Source organism: Oenanthe melanoleuca, chromosome 2, assembly GCF_029582105.1.
Source record: "Oenanthe melanoleuca isolate GR-GAL-2019-014 chromosome 2, OMel1.0, whole genome shotgun sequence".
NCBI lineage: Eukaryota > Metazoa > Chordata > Aves > Passeriformes > Muscicapidae > Oenanthe > Oenanthe melanoleuca.
In genome coordinates this window covers 113,111,410-113,132,557 of record NC_079335.1, presented here as the reverse complement: position 1 = coordinate 113,132,557, position 21,148 = coordinate 113,111,410, and the positions used below count along the sequence as shown (strand labels likewise).

General features: G+C 36.1%; 1 pseudogene; it reads left to right on the top strand.

Moving 5' to 3' along the window:
• The first annotated feature begins 2,159 nt into the window (after positions 1–2,159).
• Positions 2,160–15,618, top strand: LOC130248825 (uncharacterized; annotated as a pseudogene).
• The last annotated feature ends 5,530 nt before the right edge of the window (positions 15,619–21,148 follow it).

Genomic DNA, 21,148 nt, shown 5'->3' with positions numbered 1-21,148 from the left:
AGGAACTAGTGGGAACCTTTCAAGTGTTTCTTTATTCTATTTTTTTAATCTGGTTTTGAAAACACAAATACATGGAATAAACTCAAATACTAGAATGATTCTTTCTCTGACATGAAAATTTAGAGCACTGGCAAATACTACTTTTGTGTGTTTCTGTTTGGGATGTTGCTAATTTGGTTTACTGTTAATAAATTTATGAACAACATACACTTGACAGGATGACAGTAGAATATCTTATAACCACTTCTCTTTTAGCAGTAAAGTCTGTCCATATGTGTTCTGGTTTAGCTACCAGTATTAACCAGAATAAACTAATATTCAGACATCTTGGGAAAAAGTAATGTCTTGGGGAACTAGTCTACTTTCCTCCCAACTTCTAACAAATACTTGGAAATTGTAAATACAAATTAATGTGAACTATTATAAATATTAAGAAAATTTCTGAAAGGGATGCTTAAAGGCATATCTTAAAAAGAGCTAAAGTTTGGAGCAGCTGACTTGGCTCTTGCAGTTCCTATCTCCAGCAGAAAATTTGCAAAATATTTGGTGGTCTAGTATGTGCCTACTGTGTGTGATGCCAAATTCTAGCTGGATCCACATGAACAAACTAACATTGGGACTGGAATTGTGCACAGACTGTGAGAGTCAACACTGAAAGTTGTGTAGTCTTAGCAACATTGACAGTGTACTGCAGAGAGACATGGTCTGGTTTGTCCAGTTTGACCATCTCTGTACTGATGCCCATTTTAATTTCATTCTTGACAGTGCTTTCTGCATGGATAGCCTCTTGTTTTGTGATACAGTAACATGGAGAGACATCCTTAGTTATCCAGACTGAACCTGGAAGAGCAATAAATCCCATCATGATTCCTAAGTTTACTTACTGGAATGCTTCAAGCATGAAGTATCATTGTGCTTTTTCTCTTGCTCAGTACTTTCTCTCATTAGTCTGAGCTACTGCAATCTTATTTCTGCAGAGCACTTATGTACTAGGTATCACTACCTTGGAGTGCTGACAATGAAATCACTGCAGTTTAAGGCCATTAATAAGGTCAGTCTAGCAACTTTTAAGAACTGAACTTAGTTAGTTCTTTGCTGACATCTGTGTTCGTGAACCAATTGCCATTTAAAGATCCCATCTGACATTTTCAGTTGATAACCATTATGTCATTATGATGAGTCCTATGAGAAAGTTCTGTAGACACTCTATTTATTTTTTTTTTTTCCTTCCCACTAGTTAAAAACAAAAGGCCTTCAGGTTCATTTTTTTCTAGTTGTAAGGGTTGAGGAGAAAAGAAATATTATTTTTTACAGATCATGAATGTACTTTTTTCCTTGTGCTTCTCTTTCCCATCAGAAAAAAAAAAAAATTCTCCTCATCTGTAGCTTGTTGCAATATACTTAATTTGTTTTGAATCTGTTGACTTGTATGTAGAGTGGTTCTAAACAGGGAATAGGATGTAAGGATTTCTGGATTTAGTATGGTCAACACTTTCACACAGGGTACATAAAGATGTTTTAAATAAAGCAAAATTGAATTCAGTGTATTAAATATGTCCTTTTATCAATCAAACAAAAAAATAAAAATGAAATAATTTTTCATGCATACCTGCATAAAAAAATCATGGCCTGAAATTAGTACTTAGTAAAAAACTATTTATTCTCATTTTCAGTAGAGCTATTAACTGTTTTTCTCTATCATCCTCCAGGAATAAGAACTAAAAAGTGAATAATGTCTACAGTATTTGGCCCATAGCATGTAACAGTAGTAACAATACTTATTAAAGAAGCAAAATGTATATTCTCCAATTTATCCAAGAGTTAATCTTTCAGCTCTTTGCCTTCTGATAAGCATCTGTAATTCCATCTGAAATATTTGGGAACTTAAGAGCATAATTCAGCGGGCAGATGGAAGTCATGAGTGTGGGTCTACCACAACTGGGCAAAAAGAAATCTACTGCAAGGTCAGCTAGTGAAAGGGCACAAACATGCAAACTCTGATTAATGCAAGATAGAGCATGTCTGTGAGAAGATGCCTAGTTTAACCTGTAGTTTGAGATGTTTCTAAAAAGGAGCCTTAACCGAGCATTACTTTCACATCACAGATAGAAAAGATAATACAAAATGTGACTTGAGTTTGTTTAGTGGTAAAGGGGAAGATGGCACGCCACCTTATCTGGAACGCCAGAGTTTGTGCGTCTCTGCCCTACCTCGTCCCACATTGCGTTCTATATACGATGCCTCTTGACTGCACGCTACGGGCACTATCTCACATCTGCGGTAGAACGTACCATTCATATGCGGTAACAAGACTTTTGTAGAGGATTCAGTACTTTCTGAGATTATACATCTCAGAGTGCTGAATCCTGGTTCACACCAAGTTTGTGAAGAGGCTTGGAGCCTTACCCATGATTTACGAAGGCTGCAGCCTACGCACACCTACAATTTACCCACACTTAGAGAGATCATAGAAATCTGAGTAGATGGCACAGTAACCTAAATATGTAGCACCTGGGGTTTTGCACGTTTTCTCAGGCACTTTTAACTCTGCTTCTGTAGACATTTTTTGCTCTTCTACAGATTGGCTGACCAACATGTGCATAAAACTGTGAGATGTGCTTATCGTTTGCATCAAGACCGGTATCTCCCACACACACCTACATAACTAGCAATGACCTACATAAATCCTGACATAAGTTGCTTTAAATTACATGTGTCAAGCTGCAGGTGTTTCTGCACTAGTTAATATTGGCCTTTTCTTCTACAAAGCTTTTGGTTTTCCTGCTTCTTTGACTTCAGAAAACTTGATGCAAAGTGTCTGTATGATTTTACAGAAATTAATGTTTTGCAGTCCACTATTTTTCATGGAAGTTGAGAATGCACCAGTTGCTGATTGTGTAGTAGCATGTCTTAATTGTTTTCAAATCAAATTGGGGGCTGATAATCCCCGCCAAAAATTTTTTTCACTATTACCTCTCTTAAGAATTTAAATTACAGAGATGAGAAATTCAGTGCTGGAGTTTCTGTGAAAATAGCTGTAGATCACAGCTCAAAGTGGTTTTTGAATCTCGTTTTCTAAAGGAATTTCTTTCATATAGTTAGTTGTTAAAATGATAAGCATTTTATTAGTTCTTTCATAAACCCCTCTGTTTTCAGAAGTGCTCTTTTAGTGCCTGTGTAAATGTTGGCTGCCTAGGTCTGCTTTTGACTTGCATAGCCTGAGTGGGCACACTAGGTGATAGATTATGAAAAGGCCTAAAGAATGTAAAAAAAAAACCTTTCTAAGAGCAAAAGTCTTTTTTTTTTTTTTAACTTGTCTCACTCTCAGGCAATCTGTGTGTTCTAAAGTTAGGAATGACCAAAGTAAACTACACCTATTGATGGGCTTGAAAATATTTCAGATAATATTCTTTCAGATGTGCTGATTAAAAGTAAAAATCCAGCATATTTCAGTTTTGTTCCCTGAGTCTGATCTTGAATACTAATGAATTCTCATGGTATACTCAGGTTCACATTATAACACTGATTTTTATCGTGGACTTAATGGAGTTGGGAGCAAGAGTACAGTTGTCTTGAGTCAGATAATAACAAAAGAGCTTAAAAGTAAATGCAAATGTTATTTCCAGTCATGAAACAAACTGCTTGGGTCTAGTCTGTCCCTTCTAAAATCAACTGGAATTTGGACCCTAGAGTCTATTTTAGCAGTTTATATTATATGAAATGAAATATGGCAGACAGTAAAATTATTCTTCCTGATGAAACATTCATAAAAAATTCTTTCAACGAAAGGGAGAGATGAGAAGGGAACAGGAATTTCTGTGTTTGTTGTGCACTGAAGTGTTTTTTATTTAAAATTCTTTTTTGTTTAGAGGTCAAAAATGTCACTCTATCATTGCCTTGTATATCAAGCAGGAGACCCTTAGACATCTGTCTTCTGATGGACCCTGAGCACAGCAGGAGACATATAGAGCTGTAAATTTGAATGTTCTCCATGAAAAATTTCACTTGTCCTAGTACTTCATCTCCTCTTTCTACCAAAATATTGCATTTTCTCTTCCAATAAAGATGTTTTATAATGGCAATAAGGGGCTGTAACTCTAGAAGGTGGTATTGCTCATATTTTCTTTGTGTCATGCAGCTCCCTCTGCATTATGATAGCATATGTTACCTCTCTGTCATGAGTTATTGGCTAAGTGCAGCACATTTTTATCTATATTTAGAAAACAACTTCTCTCACAAAAAACCTATGAGCAATGCTAGGCTGGCCATATTGCGTAATGGTTTCTGTGCTATGTAAAATAATTGTATGTGGCAATTCCTACTTGGGTTTTGCTTCCTAAATCCTTAGTTGGCAAATATAATGCTTAAATTCTATAGGCATTTGAGGCATTTTGCCATACTGTGTTGAAATAACTATTCAGGCTGTCTTTGTACATATGAGATCTATAATAAGAAAATTTATTTTCAGTCCATGAGAAAAACTGCTGAGGTCAAATAATACCAGTTCCAGAAAAAAATAGAAACATTAATTTCCAGTCACCAACTCCTCCACTCTTCCATAAATACTGAAAAAGGAACTATCAAAATGGCTTGTCCTTGATATTTTTAGAGCAACTTTTGTAATCCCACTGTAAAGAAGTTAAAGAAAATAGGTAAAGGCATAGTATTGATTTGCAGCAGTAAAAGTCTTACAAATTCTGAATTTGTGTTCTGTTTTGGATACGATACTGAAACTGTCAATTTTATGTAGAGTATTATGTATTTTCTAAATATAAGGACTCTGCACAGACAACGTATGTGTGTTTATATATTATCAGACTACTTTAGATAGGCTTTAGATAAGCTTCAAAGAGTGAAGACAGGAAGAAATCTTCTTCCCACTCCATCTTGAATGAGGATTCTAGTTTATGTATCTATCTGGAACATAAATATACCGGCTTCACTATGTGCAGTGTGACCATGGCCATACTTTTTGTTCTGTCTGCACATATATTTGTCCTTGTGTCAGAACTGCAACTTTGTGAGGTTCTCCAAGTAGAGAATTTTTAAAAGTAATTTTGAAGCTGAAAAATGTAATAAATCATATAAATTAAAAGCATGAAATACAATGAACTTCAGGCAATAATAATTAATTTCAGAGATCTAGAAAACAGAGCAAGGATTTTTACCATTGGCAAGTAAGGAGAAGATGTTCTTATCTCAACAGTGGGAATTAATTGTAAATTTTCTGGATGTAAAGGAAAGTCAAAAGTCTATTCAGAGAGACGATACAAATATGTAGCTAAAAAGAAGGGTTTTCTTATTTCAAAGGAGATTTCTGGATACAGGGAGAACAAGCAATGGAAAACCTACTGGCTGTTTAATTATGAAACTAAGCAATTAATGGAGATCACAGATATTGCACAGTAAGACAAGGTAGGCTTCTGATTAAGCACATTTGGATTTGAATTAATGGCTGGAAACAAGACAGAAGCAAAAAAAAACATTAAGCTGTTTCTCACAACCTAAAACTCTATGAAACATAATGCATGTGTGATGCACCTGTAATTTCTAGAAGTAGTGACAGAAATGTAATAGGAAAGCATACTCTCAATCTTTCAGATGACTAGTAAACCAGAGTAATCTTATTTTGTGAGTAGAAACATCATAAAGAACAGAGCAGTAACTTTTCTAACAGACTGTTAAGCTTGACTGGTCAAACACAAGACAAAAGTGAAAGCAGGGCTGGACATGATGCAGTGGTAATTAATGAGTTCATGGAGAGATCAGCTTTTAATTCACGTCCTGACAATATGCCACTGTTAAAATAATAGCAAAAATTATGTGGCCTGGCTTGAATTTAATGGTAGACCTGGTTATTAAGTAGTATTGACTTGTTATTGGTGCATAACATGTACCAACATTTTACATCATATTTTACTGAAACCAAATATCTTTAGTAATGTTCTTAGTAGTATTATATATGGCTACTGATTTATAGGTTCCCACTTTTTATATATATATCATTAACTTTAGTAGTTTTCTTGGAGAAAAAAAATTAGATATTTGGAATTTAATAATCACAAATAATCTTTCTGTATCTACTGGAGAGGCCTTGAAAATCTGACTGTTTATAGATTGAACAGACAAGTGGCCATTCGGTTTTCAAAGGTCATTCGTAAATATATAATCTAGTATAAAAAGCATTATTAAGAAAAGAATCTTAGTTCTAAACCACAGATCTTTTCCATGACCATTAATTGTAATAAATGGGGGTTTTTTTAGCTGTTTAAGAAAACAGAAAACCAGTTAAATTGCTGTAGTCCTTTTTTATGCTCATCCCCTTCCTTTTTAGTAGCAATTGTATGATACAAGAATTCTATTTCCATCCTAGCAGAAATGGCTTACAAGCACAATTATATTCCTGTATTTCTAGGTAGGTTTCCAAGACATATGATAACTTTAAAACCTGATACAGAGACAAATATCTTCTTTTTGTTTTGAAGTGATAAAGCTCATAAATTTATGTAAAGTGTAATAAAAAGGAAAAGTTGTTGCCATTATCATTAAAAGTAGATTTACCAGATTGAGCTGAACCAATTGCTTTTGACAGCCCAGAGGATATTTATATTTTCAGTGAACTTTTTATATCAATTTTTTATCACTAAACTATTTACTCTTGCTGGTTTAGCTAGATTTTGACTCCCTTGATTGTTCATATGGGAAGTAGATGATGACGTTATATTTGATTTTCATTACTCCAGTGAGTGTATACAGTTTGAGATGCTGAGTGTGATGCATTCTATTCATATCGCATTACTTTAATTCCCTCTTATCCCTAAGTTTGTATTTTTATATTTTTATTAAAATGAAAAACCTTTCAAATAGGAAAAAAGCATTAAAAATTGACATATATATAAAGAAAGGAACTCTTAGCTTTTAGAAGATGCTTTTTTTGTTCTAATGAATGATATTGTCTTGATCCAACACACAATCAGTACTCCAAGTTTGTAATAACCGAAATGAAGTTCCTTTGCTAACCAAGCAGACATCCAGAGTAAGAAACTTAAAAGTGGATGCATATGCTAAACAGAATCTGAGCATACTGTAATACATTTTAAGCAGAGATTTTACAGACCTTTTTAACAAATTATATTTGGCTATATTCCATTTACTGTTCCATTTATTTTCCCCAAAGCTGTTTCTCACACAGAAGAGTCAGGGAAAGATATATATATAAAGAAATCTATATATATAGACACATATACTTAAAATACTTACATAGTCATTCAATCAAAAGCTATAATAGTATGTGTGATTTTAAATGACCGGTGCAGCTGATTGGAAGATAAACTTTAAAGGCAATACAATCAGAAGAGTTGCATGCAAAACTGTTCTGCCAGTCCTGCTGTGGGAGAACATGAGAATTTTTTATACCAATTTCACAGGTGATTATATTATCATTATATCACCATTATACTCATCAGTTATATCTTCAAAAGTGATTATTTTTGACCAGTGACTTGCCATTAAAAAAAATGAGATCAAAGAAAAGACAGAGCCCCTGAGAGAAAGACGTCTTCTTGTAAGCTCATATAGGACTCTCAACATTCAAAGAAAATTTGGATTTATTGGTTCATACACAGGGAAACAACATAGCAACCTGAAAAATATGTGGTCTTTTCTGAAGGAATTTACTGGAATTTGTCTGAGGAATACTGTTGGAGAAGGTTTCAGCTGGCATTTAGAGAAGCTTTCATACAATCCTTGCTAGACGATGGTTGAGTCCTTGCTGATAGCCCCATAATATTATGAGAGATGGATAGTAGGTGTTCTCTGGAAGAAACAGAAGATAATTCTCTAGAGCAAACTCTTGCAGTTATTCTATTATTTGTTAACTTGAATATCCAGAACAATCTATCCAAGACACACATGCTATGAGCAGTTGCCAATTTCTTTGGAACTCATAATCTGCTTATGTTAAAGGAGAAGATATTCTATACATATTTAATGTGGAAGTTCATCAGTGAAGACAGCTCAGACACACATACAGGAGGAATAACCTTTTATATACATCTGCGATGACTGAGCAAAACACCAAGATGACTGTAGGAAATATTCATATATGGATAACACCTTTTTGTGTGATGCTTTAGAAATTCATCTTCTGAGGGAGAATGAGGGAGATGAAAATCTGTTTTTAAGGCACTGGAAAAAAAGTCTGTGGAAGATAGATGAAGGACTGAGCATAACACCTGAATGAAATAGCAGTGCTTGGTACAAGGAGAAAATCCATGTAAAACAATATTTAAAGACTGTAGGATCAAACGAGAATAAAAATTTTGGTGAGATAAATGATTCCTACTTCAAGGAATGATATCCAATATGACGGATAGGCGAAGGACTATTTAGCCAGGGACAGATGTAAGGTTCAGTACAGGAAGTCAAGAAAATAACTCGCAATCTTTTATTCTTTATGTCATGCTTAAGATGTTCTCATTCTTGATTGTCGAACATGTGTAGGGTACATTACAGCCCTTAAAAACAACCCTCTGTTATTTCTTGAGGGGACTGAAACTTCGTTTCTACTGTGCCAATGAGAAAGAATTTATGAGAAAATGATACTGTCTGCTAACAAAATTAATCCAATCCCTTCAGGACTGAGTAGAACTGAAGCAATTCTTTACAATAATCCAAGGTCTTGGCAATAATACTGGACAATATGAAGTCCAGACTGGACATGTGGAGTGCAGGATCAATCTACATGGCTTTTGAGAACATACCTGTTTCTGTACTGGGGTTAATCATCCAGCAATAACAAAATGAACATTCAGAAAGGAAGCCTGATGGACTGAGTGTCCTCTACCTCTTTGCAAAAGGAAAAAAAATGGTGACAGAAGAAAACAAAATCCTCTTTACTTAATGTGGACCTCTGTCTCTGGTGTGCAAGTCCTTCGTGTCCAAAGATAATTAGCACTTTATAATGCTAATTATTATAATTATGTCTGAGAAAAAAATCATTAAGGGGTAGGGCTGTTCAATGATTTTCAATTGCCCCCTCTATTAAAAAATAAGGTCATTGTTTGATTAGCTAGTTTTAGAAGCTAGAAGATGGAAACTGTGTTACAGAAAATCCTTTGACTGTTTAGTTTCTCATCTAAGATATTTGTTAAATACTTTAATAAGAAAAAGATATAATATGACTGTCATAAAATTACCTCAAAATTTCTGGCTACATGCTACCTAGATATATATAATAAAAAAGGTATTTATTTTTATAATTTTTTGGCATAAGAATGTGAATCCAGTACTGAAAGTAGCTAAGGGAAGTCACCTTATAACTTCTTCTGTCACATATTTATTAGAAATACCAAGGGTAGCAGCTGAAAATTGAAAAGCATACATTGTAGAACATTAATAGGAAATTTACGTTATGGACCAAAAGTAAAAAATTCAAACTGGAACATTCTACTGGGAGTGAAAACAACCAAGTGGATAGAAATTCTTGTTTCTTTCCCCCACTCAATCAGCTTAAAATTTGTACAACTATGGTTTAGTTGTTAAAAAATGTAAGTTTCAAAACATATTTTTTAGATGCACCTTTGAAGCACTCAAGAATTAACATTATGACCAGTACTTAAACTGTGAGTGATGTCATGTTATGTTTTTTTGCTGAATGTGGTGAATTCGTTCCACTGCAAACCTAGAAAGTGAAATTAGTTGTTAAGATACCTTTATAACACAGTCTAATCAGATAGACATAGGGGATAAAAGGAGGTACATTTCACTAATTTTACAAATTCAGATTCTAGAATTGAACTAAAATTAAAATATTAACTAAAATCTAGCTTCTGTTCCTGACGAAGCATCATCTTTTCTCAGAATTGGGCTGATATATCATGTTGTCTTAAGTATTTGAGGGTAGGAAAGATATGACTTCTGACATGTGCCTTAACTAATTTTGTGACAAAAGTAGTTTAACCATTAATGTTCCTTATACCATAACAAAAAAGGCTGATAATTTTCCCACATAAAACTGTGTTGTGCAAACTCAGAAACATCCTGATGGAATTCTCCAATATCTAGAGAATAAGAAAAAACTGCTTCTGCAGACTTGTTTTAAAGTGGAACCTAAGCTGAATTGAAATGCTTTTGCACTCTGGATCATACACTTCCCGATAGCTCTAGAAATGGCCCAGATTAGAAAAAAACCCCAAAAAAACCAAAGTAAGTTATTCAGGAGGAAAATATTTCCCTCCCAAGGTTGTGAAAAAGAAAGATCCTCAGTGATGTCTCCAGAAGGAAATTAGCCCTTCACATATAATTTGACATATTAAAAGGAAAAGCTTCCCAGGAGAAAGCAAGATATTTGTTGAATAGATTGAATTCTTTAAAAGGGAAAGGCTTGAATGGATTTTGAAATGGCCACTTCAAGTTTTCAGAAGATTGGGACTGACAAAAGAAGAAATGTAATGAAGAAACCCCACTAATATAAAATACAATAATCTATTACGGCTTTCCTAAAAACCTATGCAGATTTTTTTTTTTTTCTGGTGTAATGACAAAATATGATCCACTGCAGATGTGTGATAATTCTAAAAAGGAAAAAAAAGAGAAAGGAAACAAAACAACAGTGGAGAACACTTCAGAAAACAGTTTAAGCAAAATAAATATCAAGTTAATATATGATAAAACTGATAAACCTTATATTTTTCTCCCTCCTCTCAGAATTTCCATTATTATAATTTCAGGCAACCATCAGAAATTCTATGTTGAAATCCATTTTATGAAGCACTCAAGCCTGTTCTTAATTTTGCAATCCAAAGAAAGTAATGGAATTACTTAAAGTTAAGCACACTCACAGGTACTTGCTCCATCCAGAGCAGCATCCCTTCATCCCTAATGAAATTGAAAGAGTCTCTTATGCCTAAAATTAAGATGCTATACCTTTTATTAGTATCATGTGGATACTGGGGTCAAAAGCTGATGTGAATGAATGAGGAAGTCAGGCATTCCATATTGCCTAGAGCTACCACTGATTATAGGGTGCCTCAATTTTACACATCAGTAGAATGTAAAACTACGCATGTTTTTTGACTTAGCTCTTTTCTTGTTGTCCTTGATTTGTCTTTGCCAGTGACCTTTTTTCACTATGCACTACTCTACAGAAAGGGAATAAGACCTCAGCCAAGCACTCCAGTCATATATGATATCAGCTGCCGTCACAAAGATATTTGACAGGCACCAGCCTAAAGTCATAAGTTTTTATAACTTCAATGACTTTCACCTAGCTTACCAATGTTGAGTACCTAAATGATTATGAAAAGGCCGTGTTGAATGGGTCTTGGAGCAATCTGGTCAAGTGGAAGATGCCCTGCCTATGGCAGGGTGATCTTTAAGGTCTATTCCAACCCAAGCCTTCTATGATTCTATGATTCTATGATTCTATGATTTTATGACTCTATGATTCTATGATTCTATGATTCTATGACTTTCATTCTTTGCATCAGAGAAGGAAGATGGACAAGATTAATTCCTTTTCATTAAATTATAGCCATGACAGGGACTAATCTCAGAGTTAAAAAGTGATTCATGGACCACTGGTATTGATGAGATCATGAGGGTAAGCCTGCACCAATATGCAGATTTAGTGAGAGCCTTTAACATTAATGGTTCAGCTAAAAAGTTGATGATAATGTTACTTGTTTGCTTCTGAAGAGATGAAATGGCTCTCTCGATCCAAAGAGCCTAAGGAATTTGTTCCACTACAGACAGGCTTTAGTATGCAATCACTGAATCAAGAATGGTTGAAATTGTCAGGCACCTCTGGTGGTCATCGTCCAACGCCCCACTCAAGGTGGGTCTCATAGAGCCAGTTACCCAGGAACGTGTCTAGATGGGGTTTCTTAAAAATCTTCTAGGAAGGAGACACCACAACCTCTTTGTAAAACTTGTTGCAGAGTTCAGTCACCCTCACAGTAAAAAAGCACCTCCTTGTGTTTATGGTGCCTCTTGTGCTGACACTTAAAAATTGTAGATTTGTCCTGTGTGCATGTCCTCTTCAAGTATTTACAGATATGTCTAAGCCGCCCCATGAGCGATCTCTTAATGAGGCTTAATGGTTCCAGTTCTCTCAGTCTTGCTTATAAGTGAGGTGTTGCAATCTCTTAATCATCCTTATGACCTTTCATTTAACTTCATAGAATGAATAGAGTTTCTGTTGATAGAAATATTGGCACTTTTACATGCCACAAAGGAGAACAAAAAGTAGACTTTTGAAAGAAATGTCCCTGTGCTTTGCTGGAAAGTAGTGAACTCCAAGGCATGATTGGAAAGAGCTATTTCATACCTGAACTGAGTTCTGGGAAACATATAATTCAGTCATAATCAGCTGTCTTTTATTGGAAATATGATGTAGATGACATAGCCAATTGTTTATAGCATCTTCTATTTGAGTCAAGGTTCTGACCACTATTATGATCACTATTACTCAATAAGTAAAGGACTACATAAAGAGGTAAGAACTTCTAATACAGGCAGATGGTAGCTAGACCGTAGAAAATATTGCTTATTAATATTTTTTCCTTTGCTTCATACAGTGATTCTGCTATTGCAGGCTGGATGCCAATAATTCAGGGTGTTGAGACATGGGACTAATACAAAATGTGTTCAGTTTATAGTTGGGCTAAAATAGAAGCAAAGTTGAAAACAAGCAGAGTTGAAGTCAGGCAGTTTCAACTTTATAAACTTCCTTGCACTAGTTTAGAAATATTACTTGTGATGAAGCAAATCTGTTGGTTCTGGTGGGTGTAGAGCCCCCAGTGCAAGCTGTGAGATCTCTAGCCCAAAGAATCAATAAATCTTCTAATTGTGTCATGTCATGACTGTGATTTAGACTGCAATATATTCTGTGATTTGTTTAATAAACTTGCAAGCTTAAATACCATGCTTTTGTGGGATGCTCCCCTGGGATTCATCCTTAAGGTTGCCCGAATGTATCTCCTCTTCCAGTGACCTACGTAGGAAGTGACATGAGACATGTGGTGGTTTAATTAGCAAAATGTTGGCATCAGATTAATAAAGAAGAGAATATCCTTTTCTAGAGTTTGTGTTTCATATAAATATCTCTCCCAGAGCTCTGCTTCCATATGGCAATTAGAAGTACTTGTTAACAGAGTTGTTTAGGTATGTGAATAACGAAGGTGAATTTTCTCCAAGACTGAATGAAATAAGGATGGACAGACTTGTTCAGATGGAAACTAAACTCGTCAATCCAATATTTATCATGCAGATAAATATTCACTGAATATTTTTTTTTAATACTCAAACTTATATTGTAAGCTTCTAATATTTCTATTTCTGCTTAGATTTTTTAAATTATAATTAATATTTTTAATTATTTTCTATTTATTTTTGCACTGCTAAGGCTTACTTGGAGATAAAAGTCATTATTCCATGAAAAAAATTACCATCTTAAAGAGACACTCATATAGGAAAGGGAAATTTTATTATCTGCATGAATATAGTTTTTAAATACAGTGAAACACTGGATTCTGGATTAAAAAAACAAACCCACAAACAATAACTATAGTCATTCATTCAGTTGAATTGCCTTCTAACTTAGGAACACCCATCAGAAGAGAAGTAAAAATCTTGAATTTGCATATATTCAGAATCTTTCAAAGATTCTTTCAGTCTTCCTATTGTTAGAGAGGTGAATTGCAAAAGTATGCATTTCATCCATAATATTCAATATTTTGTTATTTAGGGAAACCTCAGTGAAGAAAAACCTTAAATAAAGACTGTTTATGTATAATTTTTAAATTTTTCTCCTGTTAAAAAAAAAAAAAATCTCCAGCTTTCTTAAGTCTAGGAATGTCCTGTCATGCTTTGTATAATTGGCATTAAGATTGTAAGGATAAAGGAAAATTGAGGTAAAACTATGATGAAATTTTTCCTTATTTTTATTAACCCAAAAGTGGAGTTTGGAAGTATGATCATCCTCACTGCATTAGGTTTTAAATTATCTTTTGCTCTTCCTTTGTTCATTTCAACGTCTTCTTAAAAGACAGGAACAGTTCTGTTATTTGTATGTCTTCCAAAGAGCAACTTTTGTCAACAGAAAAAGAAGACCTTAAACAAATCAGAGACTAATTTTGACAGATAGAATAAATAGCCAGCCAGATGACTGAAAAAAAATTCCTGTACTTTTCTCTATCTCTATAAAAAGAGGGCTTAATCGCTTTGGACTTCTATCATCTTCTGTGCCAAAGGCCCACTTGGAATTGAGTCTGGCAAGGGACATCAAGGACAATGAGAAGGACATCTACAAGTACATCAGTAGTAAAAGGAAGATTAGGGAAAATGTCGGGCCACTGCTGAATCAGATGGATGTCCTGATAATGGAAGACACAGAGAGGGTAGAATTACTGAATGCCTCATCTTTACTGCTGAAGTTGACCCTTGGAGTCCCAGACCTTGGAGGTAACAGAAGGCTGAAGAAAGGAGCACTTCCCCTTGGTTGAGTTGGGATAGAGATCAGGTAAACAGACTTAATATCATAAATCCATGGGCCCTGAGGGGATGCACTCATCAGTGCTAATGCAGCTGGCAAATACTGTTGCCATGCCACTCTCCATCATCTTTGAAAAATGATGGAGAATGGGAGAAGTGACCAATGAATGGAGGAAGGACTATGCTACTATCATCTTAAAAAAAGGCAAGAAAGAAAACCAGGGAAACTTCTGGCCAGTCAGTCTCACCTCCCTTCCATCCCTGGAAAAGATATGGAGCAGATCATCTTGGAGGTCATCACCAAGCACATAGAGGAAAAGGTCATCAGCACAGTCAGCATGGATTCACCAAGGGGAAATAATGCTTGGCCAATCTGATAGCCTTCCATGATGGCATGGCTGGATGGATTGATAAGGGGAAAGCAGTGGAGCTTGTCTACTTTTACTTCACCAAGGCTTTTAACATTATCTTTTATAACATCCTTCATAGGTAAATTTGGGAAATGTCGATTAGATGAATGGACAGTGAGGTGGTTCAAGCACTGGCTGAGCACAGAGGATCATGATCAGTGGAGTAGAACCCAGTTGGAGGCCTGTAGCCCATGGCATTCCCTGGGAATTAATACTGGGTCCAGTCTTATTTAAGGTGTTTATCAATGAACTGGACAAAGGGGTAGAATGCACCCTCAGCAAGTTTGCTGATGATACAAAACTGGGGTGAGTGGCTGATACACCTGCAGGTTGTGTGGCCATTCACCAGGACCCTGATATGCTGGTAGAGTTGGGCAGAGATTCATTTAATGAAGTTTAACAGGGGTAAGTGCAGGGGCCTTCCCCTGGGGAGGAATAACCCCAGGTATCAGCACAGGTTGGTACTTGACCTACTAGAGAGCAGCTCTGTGGAGAAGGACCTGGGAGCCCTGGTGAAAGACAAGCTGACCCTGTGCTGGCAGCTCTCTTGCAATCAGAAGGACCAAATAGTGGTAACCTGGGTTTCATTGGGAAGAGTGTGGCCAGCTGGTCGAGGGAGGTGGTCCTTCCCCTCTACTCAGCCCCAGTGAGGCCACATCCAGCTCTGTATAGAGTTCTGGGCTCCTCAGTACAAGAAAGCCAAGGAAAGGATTGAGTGGAGTGCCACAAAAATTATTAGGGATCTAGAGCATCTCTTTTATGAGACACTGTGGGATCTGGGCCTGTTAACCAAGAGAAGAGAAGAGAAGACTGAGAGGGGATGTCATTAATACGTTTAAGTATCGCAAAGGCAGATGCCAAGAGGATGGTGCCAGACTCATTCCAACGGTGTCCAGAGACAGGACAGGGAGAAACAAGGCCATGAAATAAACCATAAGAAATTCCACCTCAACAAGAGAAACTTCTTTACATTGAGGGTAACAAAGCACTGGAACAGGCTGCCCAGAGAGATCAGGGGCCCTTCATCTCTGGAGACATTCAAAACCCACACAGATGCATTCCTGTGTCACCTGCTCTAGGTGACCCTGCCTTGGCAGAGAGGTTTGGCTAGATGATCTCCAGAAGTCTCTTCCAAATCTTACAATTCTGTGAGTCTTTGAAATATGAAATCATGGGCTAGAATATTTTGGTATCCTTTTGACTGAATTAATTCAGTTTGTTTTGATTCTCATATGACTACAAATAAACACATTCTACTTAGTAGTGTTTTATGTTCAACCACACATTTGCCTTACAATTATAGATATCTTTGAATAGAATAGAATAGAATAGAATAGAATAGAATAGAATAGAATAGAATAGAATAGAATAGAATAGAATAGAATAGAATAGAATAGAATAGAATAGAATATTTGGAAGGGACTTACAATGCCACTTAGTCCAATGGTCTGGCCAATTCATGGCTGACCAAAGCATGCATTTAAGACCATAGTCCAAATACCTCTGAAGCACTGCAGCTGTCAACTACCTCGCTAGTAAGCCTGTCCAAGAGTCTGACCATTGCTCATTCCTTCTGTAAAGAAATATTTCCTAATGTTTAGCCTGAACCTCTCATGTTGCGCCTTTGAGCCATTCCCATGCATCCTATCACAAGACATGAGAGAAAAGAGATCGGCACATCTTTCCACTTCCCCTCCTCAGGAAGGTTCCAAAAGCCTTAATATCTCCAAACTAGACAAACACAGTGTTCTCAGCCACTCCTTACAGGACATTCCTCAGGGCTTACCACATCCTACTTAAATGGTGGGTCCCAGATCTGCATGTACTGTCCATGGTGAGGCCACACCAATGGTGAACACAGTGGGTTGGTCACCTCTGACTGGCTGGAGGTGCTGTGGCAGTTGCACCCCAGGATGGGGTTTGCCTGCTGGGCTGACAGGGCTCACTGCTGACCAGGACTCCCAGATGCCTTTCTGTGGGAATGATCTTCAGCCACATCTCCCAGCTTGTGCAGGAGAATTTATACTGGCATCAGAGTTAATTGTGGTCAAAAGCTTCTCAGTTTTATTTATTTGTTTTCTTGTTTATTGTCGTAGTTGAGTGTCTGTTGTAGAATTTCAAATTGCTTGAGCAATGTGTCAAATTCTCTTTGCGTGTGATGAAATTGTTTTATTCTGCAAAGACTGTGCCCCCCAAAAGGAGAGGAAGCCCACTTTTTTTGTTCTTAAATGTATGTAGGTTAGCAAAAACATTCTTCAAAGAATTTGAGTGAGACTTATGGAACATATGCAACTAAATTATGACACTTGCAGAATTCTTCAAAGACTGTGCAACAGGATATGGTTTATATTGTTATCTAGGTAAAACCATAAACTCAAAGAGCCACAAATATGCAAGAATGATTTTCTCAGAAAACATGCCATTTATGCAAGCTAGATATATGAAGCTAAAACATTGATTTAAAATACTTGGGTTTAGATTTAATTAAAAGAATAATAAAGAGTCTTCATGTTGGTTAGTACAGACAGACATAACATAGGCTTCCACAATTTATTTCATCTATTCACCTTGTCCTGCTGTTACACCACTGCTATTTCAATTTTGAGCTTTGTGGACAGAGGCATATCCATGTTCTGAGCTCTACTGGTTAATATAACAGTCATTCTGTTACAAAGCTAAAAGGAGAATCAAATAATCAGATTTTCTTTCCTCCCCCCCACCCCTTGTAACCTCCATGCTTGACGCTAAATTCCTGAAACAGAAAGGTTAGTATCTTCTTTTTTACAAAGAGGTCTTCATGGAATGACTCCTTTGAAATCAACAGGAGTTTGTGAGCATCATAAATGGCATTGGCAAGGTGTAATTGCTGGGTCAAGGAACAGTGTGTTAGAGTACTTACCTCTGAGATATTTCTCTCTGCCTATCTGTTAGCAGCAACAAAGAGAATTTCTTTCATTTTCTTACAGCAACTGGGCCTTTTTAAATAGAGGAAGAAAAATAAAACATGAATTCATTCTTACTCAGATTTGAATTGAATGAATAGAACTAATGTATAATCTTCTTTCTGCAAAGTGATAAATATTTACAGTGTGTAATGAGATTTCATGTCAAAAATTGATGGTATTTATTGTGTTTTAATAAAAGCAGATTTGAAAATGTTAGTTTTATTAAAGAAAAGAAGTGTTGAAAATATTGCCATTTTCACATTTGCTTTTTCTATGGAGACCTTATATGCATAGACAGATTTTGAGCTAACTATATTACTATGGAAATCAGTTGCAACAGAGTAGAAATGGTATGAAATAATGAAAACATTAATACTTCTTTACACCTTGTTTCATTTATTTATCAGCTACATTCTTCTTTTTTTTTCCTTTGCCATTAAGGCTCACACATTCCAATATTAAAAAGGTTTTCTTTCTCTTTTAATAATTTCTTTTCTTGATTCAAATTTTTGGAATTTATGACAAGAAACAGGCATTTCATATATGACAGAAATAGGGAAGTTAAGGGCACTGCCATGTGGGGTGTATACGTTAAGTGCTACACAGAGATTTGTGTCTCAGTGAACAAATTATTTTCAACAATATGTTGGTGTTAGAAAGGAGCTGTATCCTCTCTGTGCTCAATGATGAGTCCAGTCATCAGTTACTTCTAAACTGACTTATGGCAGTAGCTTAATAAATGTTGCCATTAAGTAATCTGCTAACTCTATAGAGCTCAGCTTTCTTGGAGATTTAAGACACATTAGTCAAAATATCAGTACACAGGTGCTGAGTGCTTGAAAATATCTATGTGGTTCCTTCCATTTGTATAAAACTTTTAATCATTTAATGTTTCACAGATAGATGAAGCAGGTGATCACACTTGCTTTTAAAAGGCTAAAAACTCTAAGCAAACTCTAAAGTTGTTCAATAATATTTAGTTTCCAGGTCATGTAGCTGCAAAATCCCTCTTGGCTGGTATTTATGTTAAATTAGTAAACCATTTTCAAAAGGATAAATGCACAAGAAAAGGAGTTTTTGTTATAAGTTAAAAAGATAAAGCAGGAAAGGTGAGGGCAAAATATATTAAATGTGAAATTTAGCCTATTTTGTTCAGTAATGATTATTTTAGATTGCATGTATGTAACCTGCATGTATGTATTAGCATGTGTAACTCTTTAGATTGGCATTTGTTCTTCAGGCAAACAGAAAGAAACCTCTTACAGCGTCCCTTTAACTGGCATGAAGCCAGCCTTGCTCATTTTCTGCAGCTGGCATGAAAATAAACTCATTTTCCAGAAGTGACCCCCATTATTTCATTTTTCCTAGCTCCCAACAAGTTGATGAGCTATAATACAAAGCAAAGCAATTAATTGTTATGTGGCATCTTTGTTAGAATAGTAGTGGTGATCAGCAGTTGGAGAGGAGGAAATAGTCTTGAGCATGTAGTAAAATACAGATTTTCAGCAGAATAAATAAGTAAAATGGCTTCAGATAGAAGTTACATACTATTTAGTTATGGGTGGAGATGGAAAGAAAGGTCTTATGTAAAGCAGACTAGAGATTTCTCAACTAATTGAGAGAGCTTTGGGGAGCTTTTTGGTTTTTCTTTTATTTCTTTTTGCTTTTAAAATTCTATATGTCCCTTCTGCACCTCAAATGCAAGCTTCAGCTTTGGCAAGGATGGGCTTCTCTTCTGAGAAGAGATGCTGTTCTACAGTGCTGCTCTGACAGAGAGAATTACAAACCAGAGCAGGAAGTCCCTAAGCCAATCAATATTAAATCTCCTATGGACTGACACCAGACACAGCTTGGGCTTCTGTCTTGCACCCAACCAGTAGATATTTGTTGTGTTTCTTGCTGAACCTTGTTCCACTCTATATCAGTAACTAAATATTGATTTAAGTTGAGCTTGAAGTTCAGCCTCTTATCCTATTTCAGCATTGCAAATGTGGGTCACTGGCTATTCTGTTGATAATTGAGGTCTCCTCTTTCTTTGTCACTCTTTCTTTCTCTTAGCACTTCCCACACAAAAAATGCACCGGAACTTCCAGGAAATTTTAACCTCTTACAGACTAGAGTCTTCTCTAATTCTAGTTCTGAACTGTGGACATTTCATGGGAGGCTAAAACAGGGAAATCCATGATAAAAATGAGGTAATATAAAGCAAGTCAGTGAGGCCATTACCATCAGAGAACACAACTCTACTGTTGTAGAGTGCTGCCAAAGATGGAAAAGGTGAGGGGAAGGATTTTACTACAATGAATGACTAAGAAGACAGACAGTGCTTCCTAGACAGAAGGTAAGAGTACAAGATCATTAAAGTAAAAATGGAACATTGCAAATAACCTATTTTGGAACCTGATACTTGTCAGAGAGATAAAAAGAAGAGCAGCAAGATGTAGGGCTGTTGAGGAAGGAGGAAAGAGGCAATTGTGATCTGGATTATCATCTTGATTCCATGGAAATGACAATGAATTAAGTCTACTACCTCTGTTACTTTAGAGGACACAGTAGAAAAGGGAAGAGCCTGGGGAAACAGGAATGTAAATTGAAAAATTCTTTTTAGCAGCAGTATGACTAACACAGTCAGGTTAAAACAAATTGGTTTTAACAGGTTATTTTTAATCCTTGTCCGTTCATCACACTCCCATGCTACTGGGTGTACAGCTGAAGAGTATAAATGTTGTGGGAACATTAAGCCAGGGACCAGAAGGATGAGAGGGAAGATTTGGCTGTTTAAGATGGTGCTCTTATCAAGACCACTCCTCACCAGACTATAACTTTTTGGCATGCTATGATGCTGTCCACATTTCTTTCCATGATCAAACAGCTAAAACCATTTCTTTCTCTGCACCTACACACAGAGATGAAAGATAAATTTGGAGTGGATAAGTAATTTGATGAGAACTTAGGGTCCAAAATACAGCTCCAGCTAAGAACATTTATTGTTTACTGATTTACTGCAGGCCTTTGGAAGGTCACCAGAAGCTCCTAATACAAATTATATATTAATGTTTCAGTTGTTACTTGCAGAAGGACTTGTATTAAACAATAGTGATTTTATTTTTCCTGAAGCCCTTTACTAAACTACAGAATGAGCAAGTCTTCTGCAAAGCTCTGTCTCAAACCTGGGCTAGAAGACCTTAATACAGGCATAAAGGAAGCAGTCAGGTGTCTATCTGAATGTGAGGTTCTAATTCTCATGTTCTGAGACAGCTGAACTGTAGCAGATGTCGTGGGTACGTATTGTGTTTGGAA